The sequence below is a fragment of the Balaenoptera acutorostrata genome, chromosome 9, assembly GCF_949987535.1.
Source record: "Balaenoptera acutorostrata chromosome 9, mBalAcu1.1, whole genome shotgun sequence".
Classification (NCBI taxonomy): Eukaryota; Metazoa; Chordata; class Mammalia; order Artiodactyla; family Balaenopteridae; genus Balaenoptera; species Balaenoptera acutorostrata.
The window spans coordinates 86107679-86121188 of record NC_080072.1 but is presented as its reverse complement, the minus strand read 5'-3'; the positions used below and the strand labels follow the sequence as shown (position 1 = coordinate 86121188).

The window sequence follows — 13510 nt, the reverse complement described above, 5'->3', positions numbered from 1 at the left end:
GTAACACAATAAATCCAGTTGTGTTACAATTTAAATCAGGTTTTATTTGTATCTAGTATGCTCTAATAAATGGAAAATGTATTATTCTCCCTCCAGTTATTCTAACATAAAACCCTATTTTTTCCTTCATAGCATTAAACACAATTGTAAATTAAATATTTATATTTCTGTTTATCTGTTCATTTAAAATAGTTTTCTCTCTGTTTATTTCAGATCACTTCTATTTCCACATTTACTAATCTTTTCTTTTGTAATGCCTTATCTTTTGCTAATCACATCCAGTGTATTTTTCTTCTTAGATATTGTGATTTTCCTTTCTCAAAGTTCAGTTCGAACTTTTTTTTTTAATCTTTCAGGTACTAAATTAACTTTTGAATATATGGAATACAATTAAAATAACTGTTTTAATATTTTTGTCTGCTAATTCTAACATATGCTCCAGTTCTGTATCAATTTTGATTGACTGATTTTTCTCATTATTATGGGTCATATTTTTCAGCTTTTCTGAATGCCTAGTAAATTTTGGTTGGATGTTAGGTATCATGAGTTGACTTTGTTGAGTGCTGGATATGTTTTATATTCTTATAAATATTCTTGAGCTTTGTCCTGGGATGCAGTCAAGGTACTTGGAAAGTTTTTTCTTTTTTCCTTTCAAGTCTTGCTTTTTAAAATTTGTTAGGCAAGTCTTGAGCTGTGTTTCATGTAGGGCTAATTATTCCCCACTATTGAGGCAAGAACCCTCTGAGTACTATACCCAATGCCTATGATTTATGAGGTTTTCCAGTTCTCCTGATGGGTTCTGGCATTTTTCTAAGTCTTGTGTGAGTTCAAGGAACTTTTTCTCTAATCCTTTCAGGTATTTTTCCCTGTTGGGCTCAGGTAGTTTTCTCACATATAAACAACAATCAGTAAGTTAAGGAACATATAGGAGGCTCCTTGGAAGATCTCTGGTGGTCTTTTTGCACCTCTCTCCTTAGTGGTACTCTGTGAATTCTAGTTTTTTTGTTCTCCATAGACTCTCAGCTTCATCTCTTCAACTTGGGGAGTTTGTTGGGTTCCTCCTGATTTGTCCTTCCCTGCACTGCAGCTTGAATGTACCCCAAAGAAATACGCCAGGGAAATCATATGTTTCATTTTGTTCCCTGTCTCTCAGGCATCACTGTCTTCCATTGCCTAATGTCCAATGTCATGAAACTGTCCTTTTTTTTTTTTTTTTTTTTGAAAGTATTTATTTATTTATTTATTTATGGCTGTGTTGGGTCTTCGTTTCTGTGCAAGGGCTTTCTCTAGTTGTGGCAAGCGGGGGCAACTCTTCATCGCGGTGCGCGGGCCTCTCACTGTCGCGGCCTCTGTTGTTGCAGAGCACAGGCTCCAGACGCGCAGGCTCAGTAGTAGTGGCTCACGGGCCCAGCTGCTCCGCGGCACATGGGATCTTCCCAGACCAGGGCTCGAACCCGTGTCCCCTGCATTGGCAGGCAGATTCTCAACCACTGCGCCACCAGGGAAGCCCGAAACTGTCCTTTTGTACATTTTGTCCAGATTTTTAATTGTTGAGGCTGGGAGTGTAAACCCAGCCTGTTCTTTCATATTGGCTGGGAGAAGAAATGAGATGTACTTTTTTTAAAGAACACAAACTATCTTAAAAATTTAGGCCTATTTCTGATGAGAGATTGTCTGTTTGGATTTAAAGACAAAAAAAATGTAATTGTTATTGCAAGTTCCTATGCCTGATGCACAGTGAGGCCAAAAGAACCAAAACATTGGATGGAGTTAGGGGTAGAGAAAGGTTTATTGCAGAGTGATGCAAGGATACAGGTGGCTCATGCTCTAAGAAAACCCTGAGGTTCCTGAAGGGTTTTGGCAGAGCATTTTTAAAAGCCAGGTGAGGGAGGGGGGTTGCAGGGTATGTGATCAGCTCATGCACAATTCTCTGATTGGATGATTGTGAGGTAACAGGGAGGTGTCACAAGGGTTAACATTATCAGTCCTTAGTCTCCAAGAGGCCTGGGGCTATGTGCTCATGGTCATGAAGTAGTTAACTTCTTCCATTTGGTGGGGAGTTTTCACATCTGTAAAACAACTAAGGGAATGTGCATCAAATACTGTTATCTAGGTACTTCAGAGAGGAGCTATGGCAGAGGATATGGGGAAGGCCTGTTTCAGGAAGGCCCCATAGGGTCCTGCTCAGTTACATAATGAATGGTAGTATTCCTTATAAACAAACATAACGCACTTTTCTCTAAAATTAGCAAAGCATTTTGAAAAATTTTATTATATTTCTTTGCTTTCAGAAGGTCTATTTATATTAAATTACCTTGTGCAATATAAGATTGTCTAAAAACACCCAGACCTTAAATACTAAGATTGTCATGTTAGACCTGTGATCTTTTTAAGCAGTAAAAGAGCAGAAATGAGTATCAAACCGACACATTTTACAGCCACTATATTCTGTGCTTTTAGTTTGAGAAGAATACTCCATACCTCACCAACTATACTGAAGGCTTATATGGTTCCACCCCTGCCTCTTTTCAAAAGACCTGAGGCTGTTCTTTTCTTTTTTTTAAACTAAATTGTCATAATAAGAATTATTATAACCTAAAAAGCCTGAAGATAAAAACCCTGGTATTCTTGAGAAGGCGGATGGAGAAATGGTTATTTAAAAAACCCTTATCTCTTAGAAGACTACCTTAAAACATACACAAGAATATCAACAAACACAAAAATAGCACAGATTCGCTGTTACTGTCAATATAATGGAACAGGACTCAGAAAAAGTATTTACTTTTGGATATAAGGAGATACCATTGAGAACTTACAAGCTGAATCATCAGACTCTGTTTTCTTTTACATTTCTTTCAACAACTTCTTGAGATTTCCCAGGAGTTGTTACCTTATAAGGAAGTCACTGATTGCCACATTCAGAATCTGCCTCTTGCATCTAGCAGTTAGACAAAGTAGAGAGCTACTTTTTTTTTCTTTTTTTTAACATCCTTATTGGAGTATAATTGTTTTACAATGGTGTGTTAGTTTCTGCTTTATAACAAAGTGAATCAGCTATACATATACATATATCCCCATATCTCCTCCCTCTTGTGTCTCCCTCCCACCCTCCCTACCCCACCTCTCTAGGTGGTCACAAAGCACCGAGTTGATCTCCCTGTGCTATGCAGCTGCTTTCCACTAGCTATCTATTTTACATTTGGTAGTGGATATATGTCCATGCCACTCTCTCACTTCGTCCCAGCTTACCCTTCCCGCTCCCCGTGTCCTCAAGTCCGTTCTCTAAGTCTGCATCTTTATTCCTGTCCTGCCCCTAGGTTCTTCAGAACCTTTTTTTATTTTAGATTCCATATATATGTTTTAGCATACGGTATTTGTTTTTCTCTCTCTGACTTACTTCACTCTGTATGACAGACACTAGGTCCATCCACCTCACTACAAATAACTCAATTTTGTTTCTTTTTATGGCCAATATTCCATTGTATATATGTGCCACATCTTTTTTTTTTTTGGGTGTGTTGGGTCTTCATTTCTGTGCGAGTGTTTTCTCTAGTTGCCGCGAGCGGGGGCCACTCTTCATCACGGTGCGTGGGCCTCTCACTGTCGCGGCCTCTCTTGATGCAGAGCACAGGCTCCAGATGCGCAGGCTCAGTAGTTGTGGCTCACGGGCTTAGTTGCTCCGCGGCATGTGGGATCTTCCCAGACCAGGGCTCGAACCCGTGTCCCCTGCATTGGCAGGCAGATTCTCAACCACTGTGCCACCAGGGAAGCCCTGTGCCACATCTTTAGAGAGCTACTTTTAACTGTCAATGAGAGATTTAGATTCATTTTGGCAAGATTAAAGTTTATTTAATTGGTTAACCAAGTAGTAACGTTTGCATCCATCTGGTCAGTATACTCTAGCTAAAGAGGATTGCTTTGCACTAAACCAGTGGTTGTCAGCTGGGGCCATCTGTGCCCCTCAGTGGACATTTGACAATGTCTTGAGACATTTTTTTATTTTTACAACTGGGATGGAGAACTATTATTGGCATCTATTCAGTAGAGCTAGAGATTCCTAGGACACCTTCCCCACGTGAAAGAATTTTCCAGTTCAAAATATCAATAGTGCTGAGGTTGAGAAACCTGCATTAAACAGACCTCTGGCAACTTATAAACACTTAGCAGAGCAACACACACACACACACACACACACACACACACACACACAAATAAATGCTTTAATAAGATCAGTGCTTTGGTAAATAACATTAGACTTCACTTTTTAGAGAAAGTTCATGAAAAAGTTGTGTTTGTCCTAGGAATTTATTGAAAAACACAATAACTTTAGGATTTATCTTGAGGTTAGGATATCTATTACTCAATCTCCCATACCTATATGAAATGTATGAAATAATGCAAAACTCTGGGACATATCAAAATCCCCAGTAATCAAAGGGTTCAGTTATTCTCATAATACTCTACTGATTATTTATTTGCCAAGGCACATAAACAACTGCCTTTCTAGATAACATGCGTCCTGCAGCTCTTAAAAATAGAAGGCTTATATAGTTCAACCTCAGCTAGTCAAAACTCGTCTGATTTAGTTTAGTCCAGCTCCCTCATTTTACAAATAAACTGAAGTCAAGAGGAGCACAATGAAAAGAGCAAATTAGTGTTTGGGCCAGCTGTAGGCCATAGGTCAGTTGGCTCTGGGTTCAGTAAACTAAAAAAGACACCCAAATTAAAAAGGTCCTCAGTTTGTTTCTGCAAGGCCCATCAGACTAAGGCTTACTTTTGGGAAAGCCAGAGGGCTATAGAAAATATAGTCTCCACTCTTACAGGGCACACACAAAATCTCACACTCTGGGACCCAGAGCAGAAGCAGTAATTTGAAAGGAGCCTGGGTCAGATCCACCTACTGATTTTGGAGACCATCCAGAGAGGCAGGAGGCAACTGGAGCTTACCCTGGGGACATAAACACTGGTGGCAGCACTTTTGGGGAACTCTTTGTATGAGAAGGATGATGGTGCTGGCAAGCAGCATTTTGGAATCCTCCATCTAGCTTATTAGCAATAGGACCCAGCCCTGCCCACTAGCCTGTCTGCACCAAGAGTAGGACACCTCAGGCCAAGCAGCTAGCTGGGCAGGGACACAGGCCTACCCACCAGCAGTCCAGCTGCCTTAAGACCACCTGTGCCCACAGACACCCTGGGACCCAGTCCTGCCTCCAACTGGCAGACAACTATTCCAAGACCGCCAGGGCCCTGCAGCCAGAGACCACCCTAGACTGAGCTCTGCCCACCAGTAGGCTAACATCAGCTTCAAAATTCTCCTGGGACCAGGCCTTACCTCTGCCTACCAGTGAACAGACACCAGCATCAGGACTACCACAGTCTCACAGCTTGCTCGTCAGGACCCAGCCCACCCACCAGCAGGCTGCACCAACTCAAGGACCCCTTGGGCCCCAGCCTCACCCACCAGCAGGGCAAAACCAGCTCTGGGACAATCTTGGGCCCCACAACCCCCAGGATCCAGCCCCACCCACTAGCAGACTGACACAAGCTTTGGGACACCTCAGCTGCAACCAACTGTGTCAGGAATCAGCCCTGCCCATCAGCAGGCTGACACTAGATCTGGAACCCCCAATTCCACAACTACCAATCTTGGAATCAAGCTCCACCCTCCAGTGGGCTGGCAGTAGCCCTGGGGCCCCCCAGAGCCCTGCAACTAGCCACTTTGTGACTTTACGCTGCCTGCCAGTGGCTGGTAGCCTGTAAACTGACAAGACCAAGACCTGTCATGCCTACCAGATCACATACAGCAGTCAGCCAGCCACAATACAATGACTTACATAGCCCACATTGGGGGCACCCCTAGAGCATAGAGATCTGGTGACCAGAGCAGAGTGCACTGCTAGGAACATAGAAAATCTCCTACACAAGGCTACTTCTCCAAGGTGGGGAAATGTAACCAACCTACTAAATACATAGAAATAAAAACAGCAAATTAGGCAAAATGAGGCAGTAGAAGATTATGATCCAAAGAAAGGCACAAGAGAAAACCCCAGAAGAACTAAGAGAAGTTGAGATAAGCAATCTACCTGATAAAAAAAGAAAATTACTAACCAATATCACTGATGAACATAGATGCAAAAAACAATCAACAAAATATTAGCAAACAGAATTCAAAAAAATGATACACCATGATCAAGTGGGATTTACCATAGGCCTGCAAAGATGGCTCAATATCTGAGAACCAATCAATGTGATACACCATATTAACAAACAAGAAGTGGTGTGATGAATTGGGAGATTGGGACTGACATACATACACTAATATGTATAAAATGGATAACTAATAAGAACCTGCTATATAAAAAAATAAAATAAAATTCAAAAAAAATCATATGATCATCTCAGGAGATGCAGAAAAAGTTTTTGACAAAATTCAACAAACATTTTTGATAAAAAAACTTTCAACAGAGTGGTTATTGAGCAAACATACTCCAACATAATAAGGGCCATATGTGACAAACCCATGGCCAACATTACACTCAACAGTGAAAAGCTGAAAGTATTTCCTCTAAGATTAGGAACAAGACAAGGATGCCTACTTGTGACACTTTTATTCAACATACTATTAGAAGCCCTAGCCACAGCAATCATACAAGAAAAAGAAATAAAGGATTCCAAATTGGAAAGGAAGAAGTGAAACTGTCACTGTTTGCAGATGACATGATACTATACATAGAAAATCCTAAAGATGCCACCAAAACCTATATATATAACTCATCAATGGATTCAGTCAACTTGCAGGAGACAAAATTAAAATACAGAAATTTGTTGCATTTCTATACTCTAACAACAAAGTATCAGAGAAATTAAGAAAACACTCCCATTTATAATTGCATTAAAAAGAATAAAATACCTAGGCATAAATCTAACCAAGGAGGTAAAAGACCCATACTCAGAAAACTAAAAGACTCTGATAAAAGAAATTGAGGAAGACACAAACAGATGGAAAGATATACCATTTTCATGGATTGGAAGATTGAATATTGTTAAAATGATCATACTACTCAAGGTAATCTACAGATCAATGGAATTCCTATCAAAATATCAATGGCATTTGTGGAAACACCAAAGACTCTGAATATCCAAAATAATCTTGAGAAAGAAGAACAAAGCTGAGGGTATCATATTCCTGATTTTGAACTGATTTGAACAGTAGTCAAAACAGTACAATACTGGCAGAAAAGAGACACATAGATCAATGGAACAGAGTAGGGAGCCCAGAAACCCACTCTTATTTTCATGCAAGAATATGCAATGATGAAAAGACAGCCTCTACAATAAATGGTGCTACATGAAAAAGAATCAGACTGGACAACTCTCTCAACCATGTAGAAAAATCAACTCAAAATGGATTGAAGACTGAACTTAAGAACTAAAGCCATAAAATTTCTAGAAGAAAACATAGGCAGTAGGTTCTTTGACATCAGTCTTAGTAATTACTTTTTGAATATGTCTCCTCAGGCAAGGGAAGCAAAAGCACGAATAGACAAACAGTACTACATCAAACGAAAAAGATTTGCACAGAGAAGGAAAAGATCAACAAAAGGAAAAGAACACTTACTCAATGGGAGAAGCTATTTGCAAGTGATATATCTAGTAAGGAGTTAATATCCAAAATACACAAAGAACTCATAAAACTCAACATCAAAACAACAACCCAATTAAAAAAATAGGCAGAGGATCTGAATAGATATTTTCCAAGGAAGACACACAGATGGCCAACAGGCACACGAAAAAGATGCTAATCATCAGGGAAGTGCAAATAAAAACCACAATAATATATCACCTCATACCTGTCCAAATGGCTTTTATCAAAAAGACAGCAAGTAACAATTGTTGGAATGAATGTGGAGAAAAGGGAACACTTGTGCACTGTTGGTGAGAATGTAAAATGGTGCAGTCACTACAGAAAACAGTATGGAGATTTCACAAAAATTTTAAAATAGAACTATCACATGATTCAGAAATTCCACTCCTGACTATTTATCTAAAGAAAATTAAAACATAAATTAGAAAAGATATATGTATCCCAAATATTAATTGCAACATTATTTACAATAGCTAAGATATGGAGCAACCTAAGCATTAATCACCAGATGATAGATAAAGAAGCTATGAGATATATATATAAATACACACACATATATATATAATAAATATATAATGAGTATATTATATATTTACTTATAATATAAACACACATATATATTTATATGTATTTATATTATATATATTATATATTATACAATATTATATATTTATATATAAATAAAATAAATATATAATAAATAAATAATATGGAATATTACTCAGCCATAAAAAAGAATGAAATTTCAACATGTGTGACAACATGGATGGACCTAGAGGGTATTATGCTAAGTGAAATAAGACCAACTGAGAAAGACAAACACTGTATGATTTCACTATATGTGGAATCTAAAGAACAAAATATATGAACAAACAGAAAACAGAAAAAAAGTTATAGATACAGAGAGGAGTGTTGTGGGGAGAGGTAAGAAATAGGTGGGGGGGGGGGCGGGGGTTAAGAGGTATAAACTTCCAGTTGCAATACAAACGAGTCACAGTATAAATATACAGTGTGGGCCTGATTGCTCCAGCTCCGTTTTTCTTTCTCAAGATTGCTTTGGCTATTTGGGGTCTGTTGTTTCCATACAAATTGTGCAATTTTTTGTTCTAGTTCTGTGAAAAACGCCATTCATAGTTTCATAGGGATTGCATTGAATCTGTAGATTGCTTTGGGTAGTATAGTCATTTTCACAATGCTGATTCTTCCACTCCAAGAGCATGGTATATCTCTCCATCTGTTTGTATCATCTTTAATTTCTTTCATCAGTGTCTCATAGATTTCTGCACACAGGTCTTTTGCCTCCTTTGGTAGGTATATTCCTAAGTATTTTATTCTTTTTGTTGCAAGGATAAATGAGATTTTTTTCCTTAATTTCTCTTTCAGATATTTCATCATTAGTGTATAGGGATGCAAGAGATTTCTGTGCATTAAATTTGTATCCTGCTACTCTACCAAATTCATTGATTAGCTCTGGTAGTTTTCTGGTAGCATCTTTAGGATTCTCTATGTATAGTATCATGTCATCTGCAAAGAGTGACAATTTTACTTCTTGTATTCCAATTTGAATTCCTTCTATTTCTTTTTCTTCTCTGATTGCTGTGGCTAAAGCTATAGTAATCAAGACAGTATGGTACTGGCAAAAAACCAGAAACTTAGATCAATGGAACAGAATAGAAAGCCCAGAGATAAATCCATGCACATATGGTCACCTTATCTTTGATAAAGGAGGCAAGACTACACTATGGAGAAAAATCAGCCTCTTCAATAAGTGGTGTTGGGAAAACTGGACAGCTACATGTAAAAGAATGAAATTAGAACACTTCCTAACACCATACACAAAAATAAACTCCAAATGTATTAAAGACCTAAATGTAAAGCCAGACACTATCAAACTCTTAGAAGAAAACATAGGCAGAACGCTCTATGACATAAATCACAGCAAGATCCTTTTTGAACCACCACATAGAGAAATGGAAATAAAAACAAAAATAAACAAATGGGACCTAATGAAACTTCAAAGCTTTTGCACAACAAAGGAAACCATAAACAAGACGAAAAGACAACCCTCAGAATGGGAGAAAATATTTGCAAATGAAGCAACTGACAAAGGATTAATCTCCGAAACTACAAGCAACCCATGCAGCCCAATATCAAAAAAACAAACAACCTAAACCAAAAATGGGCAGAAGACCTAAATAGAGATTTCTCCAAAGAAGATATACAGATTGCCAACAAACACATGAAAGGATGCTCAATATCACTAATCATTAGAGAAATGCAAATCAAAACTACAATGAGGTAACACCCCACATTGGTCAGAATGGCCATCATCAAAAAATCTACAAACAATAAATGCTGGAGAGGGTGTGGAGAAAAGAGAACCCTCTTGCACTGTTGGTGGGAATGTAAATTGGTACAGCCAATATGGAGAACGGTATGGAGGATCCTCAAAAAACTTAAAATAGAACTGCCATATGACACAGCAATCCCACTCCTGGGCATATACCCAGAGAAAACCATCATTCAAAAAGATATATGCACCCCAATGTTCATTGCAGCACTATTTCCAATAGCCAGGTCATGGAAGCAAACTAAATGTCCATTAACAGACGAATGGATAAAGAAAATGTGGTACATATATACAATGGAATATTACTCAACCATAAAAAGGAATGAAATAGTGCCATTTGCAGAGATGTGGATAGACTTAGAGACTGTCATTCAGAGTGAAGTAAGTCAGAAAGAGAAAAATAAATACCGTATGTTAACCCATATGTTTGGAATCTAAAGAAAAAAAAAAGTTTCTGATGAACCTAGGGACAGGACAGGAATAAATTAACAGATGTAGAGAATGGACTTGAAGACATGGGGAGGGGGAAGCTGGAATGAAGTGCGAGAGTAGCATTGACATAAATACATTACCAAATGTAAAATAGATAGCTAGTGGGAAGCAGCTGCCTAGCACAGGGAGATCAGCTCGGTGTTTTGAGACCACCTAGAGGTGTGGGATAGAGAGGGTGGAAGGGAGACACAAGAGGGAGGGGATATGGGGGTATATGTATGCATAGAGCTGATTCACTTTGTTTTACAGCAGAAACTAACACACAATTATAAAGCAATTATACTCCAATAAAGATGTTAAAATACATGTATATATATATATATATATATATATATATATATATATATATATATATATATACAGACACACTGTGGGGAATATAGTAACTATGTAATATCTTTGTATGGTGACATACAAAGATAGCATTATTGTGGTAATCATTCATTATTAGAAGTACTGTGGTAGTCATTTTGAAATGTATAGAAATATCGAATCACTATGTTGTGTAACAGGAATTTGAATAGTGTTGTAGATCAATTATACTTAATAAAATAAAAAAACCCTCAGAAACTTAGATCATTTTTTGTGTTTACCAGAGGTGGAAGTTGGGGTAGAGAAAATTGGATGAAGGGGGCCAAAGAGTACAAACTTCTAGTTATAAGACAAGTAAGTACTAGAGGTGTAATGTACAGCATGATCAATATAATTAACGCTGCTGTATGTTATGAAAGTTGTTAAGAGAATAAGTCCTAACTGTTCCCATCACAAGGAAATCTATTTTTCTATTTTTACAATTTTGTGTATATGAGATGTTCACTAAACTTATTGTGGGACTCATTTCATGAGGTATGTAGGTCAAATCTTTGTTCTGTACCCCTTAAACTTATCAGTGTTGTATGTCAACTATGTCTAAATAAACTTGGGGGGGAAATTTCAAGCTATTGAAAAGTCTTTAATGGTTATAATAGTAGGGAGATTAAAATGATTATTCACATTGTTAGGCAAGGTTGAGGAAAACAAATACTTCATCCTTATACCAGTATTAATTAATATTTATATATATGGTTTTATCATAAAATTCTCCTTTCACCAATAAAATCAGATTAATAAAATTTCTTTTTACATTGTTTTGTCTTGTCCTTTTATTCATAACTAATATTTCCCTGACAAGAAACAATCGATTAATGTTTTAAGTTCTAATTTCAAGAGCTCAGGATTCTTAGGAAGAATAAGATCAACTCACATAATCTATAGCTTTTACAATTTTTTCTTGTTTCTCTGATGTTCAAGAAAATGGGGAAACTCTGTGGATATGTGACATTTTTTATTTTATCAGGGGCCTCAGCCTCCAGTCTAATGGTATCAAAACATCACGTTCTCAAGTAATATGCCTGGACAAATAGCAGTTAGGGCAAAATGTCTTACTGTGTTTATTTTGATTATTACCAAGGTACCAGTCATAGATAAATTTCACTTTATAGAAAATATTTGACAAAAAATGGTTCTTATCACTGGTATGGCAACATACAATTTCAGATTTTTTTTTTTTAATGAGGAGGATATTATCCTACAGAAGATGATTAGGAGAGCATGCCTGGAATTCTATGGTGGATGGCACTGAAAACAATATTAGAGACTGCTGGGAGACACAGCAATATGTATCAACTTCACCACTACCTCCTTACAAGGCACTATTTAATGTGTATGTGATTATTTAAGTACTTTTGATACGTGATAAGAGTTTTAAATTTGACCCAACTTGTAAGAGTATTAATGTTAAGACCTATACACTAAATCTGAAATTTATCTCAGAGAGAAAACAATGCAATTGATAGAAGTATAAGAAAAAAAGATTTTAAAAATGAGTTTGAGAGGATGGGAGTCAAGATAGCGGACTAGGAAGATGTGGAGTTCGTGTCTCTGCACAACTAGGGCACCTACCAGGCACTGGTGGGGGAACATGGACACCTGAGGGGATGGGAGGAACTCCCGAGCAACCAGGTAGGACATGGCGGGGCGGTGGTAGGGAGGAGGAGAAGTGGAAGTGGGACCAGGACGGGCACCCCTGAGGGGTGGCTGGGAGAGGGGAGGGGCTCCCACACCTGGAGGGACCCACCCATGGTCAGGTGATCAACAAGGATGGAGGAGACCCTTGGGAGAGCTGAGGATCAGAAGGAAACATGGTTAGTGTTTACCCTGCCCATTTGGGCCCTGGGGAGCCTGCTGAGGTCCCAGGACTGATCCTCTGCCCACCAAGGCACCCTCCAGCTGTGTGGGTCCTGAGGGAGTGGGAGGGAGGGGGAGAAGGTAAAAGCCAGCCTGACAGGACCAGCACCCCTGAGGGGCGGCTGGGGGAGGGGAGGGGCTCCCACACCTGGAGGGGCCCACCCATAATTAGGGGATCAACAGGGATTGGAGAGAACCTCAAGAGAGTGGAGGATCAGAAGGGACAATGGTCAGCCTTTCTCCTGCCCACTTGGGCTCCGGGGAGCCTGCTGAGATCCTGGGCCTAATCCTCCACATTCCAAGGCTCCCTCCAGCCATGCTGAGCCTAAGCCCACACCCCCACCCAGGGCTTTACCTCTACACACCACACTCCAAAACCCTCTCTGACCCCCTCCAACCGTGCTGGGCCTAAACCCCACTTGAACACCCCCAACTAGGGTCTTTCCTCCAAACTCCACACTCTGAGGCTCCCCTCCCAGACCTTTCGCAGCTGAGTGGGTCCTGAGCTTAGGCCCCACCCTGCTTTAAACACCACACATGCCTAAGCTCCGCCACCTACAGCAAGGCCTTTTCTGGCCTTTTTTGTTTTAGGTTGTGGTTCTGTTTTACCTCATTGTTGTTGATTCATTTACATTTTTATTTTTTCTAATAATTTATTTATTTATTTATTTATTTATTTATTTATTATTTTATTTTATTCTTTAGAGTTTCTTATTGTTCTGCTCCTTTTGCTGTGTCCCCACCCTCTTTTTTTCCTTTTTCTTTTATGGTTCTGTTTTACCCAGTTGCAGTTGTTT

At 38.8% G+C, this 13510-nt stretch overlaps 1 protein-coding gene across 1 annotated transcript in view; it reads right to left on the bottom strand.

Annotated features, from left to right (window-relative positions):
• GUCY1A2 (guanylate cyclase 1 soluble subunit alpha 2) overlaps positions 1 to 13510 on the bottom strand; it is a 428733-nt gene that overhangs the window by 49663 nt on the left and 365560 nt on the right. The gene's annotated exons all lie outside the window — the stretch shown is intronic.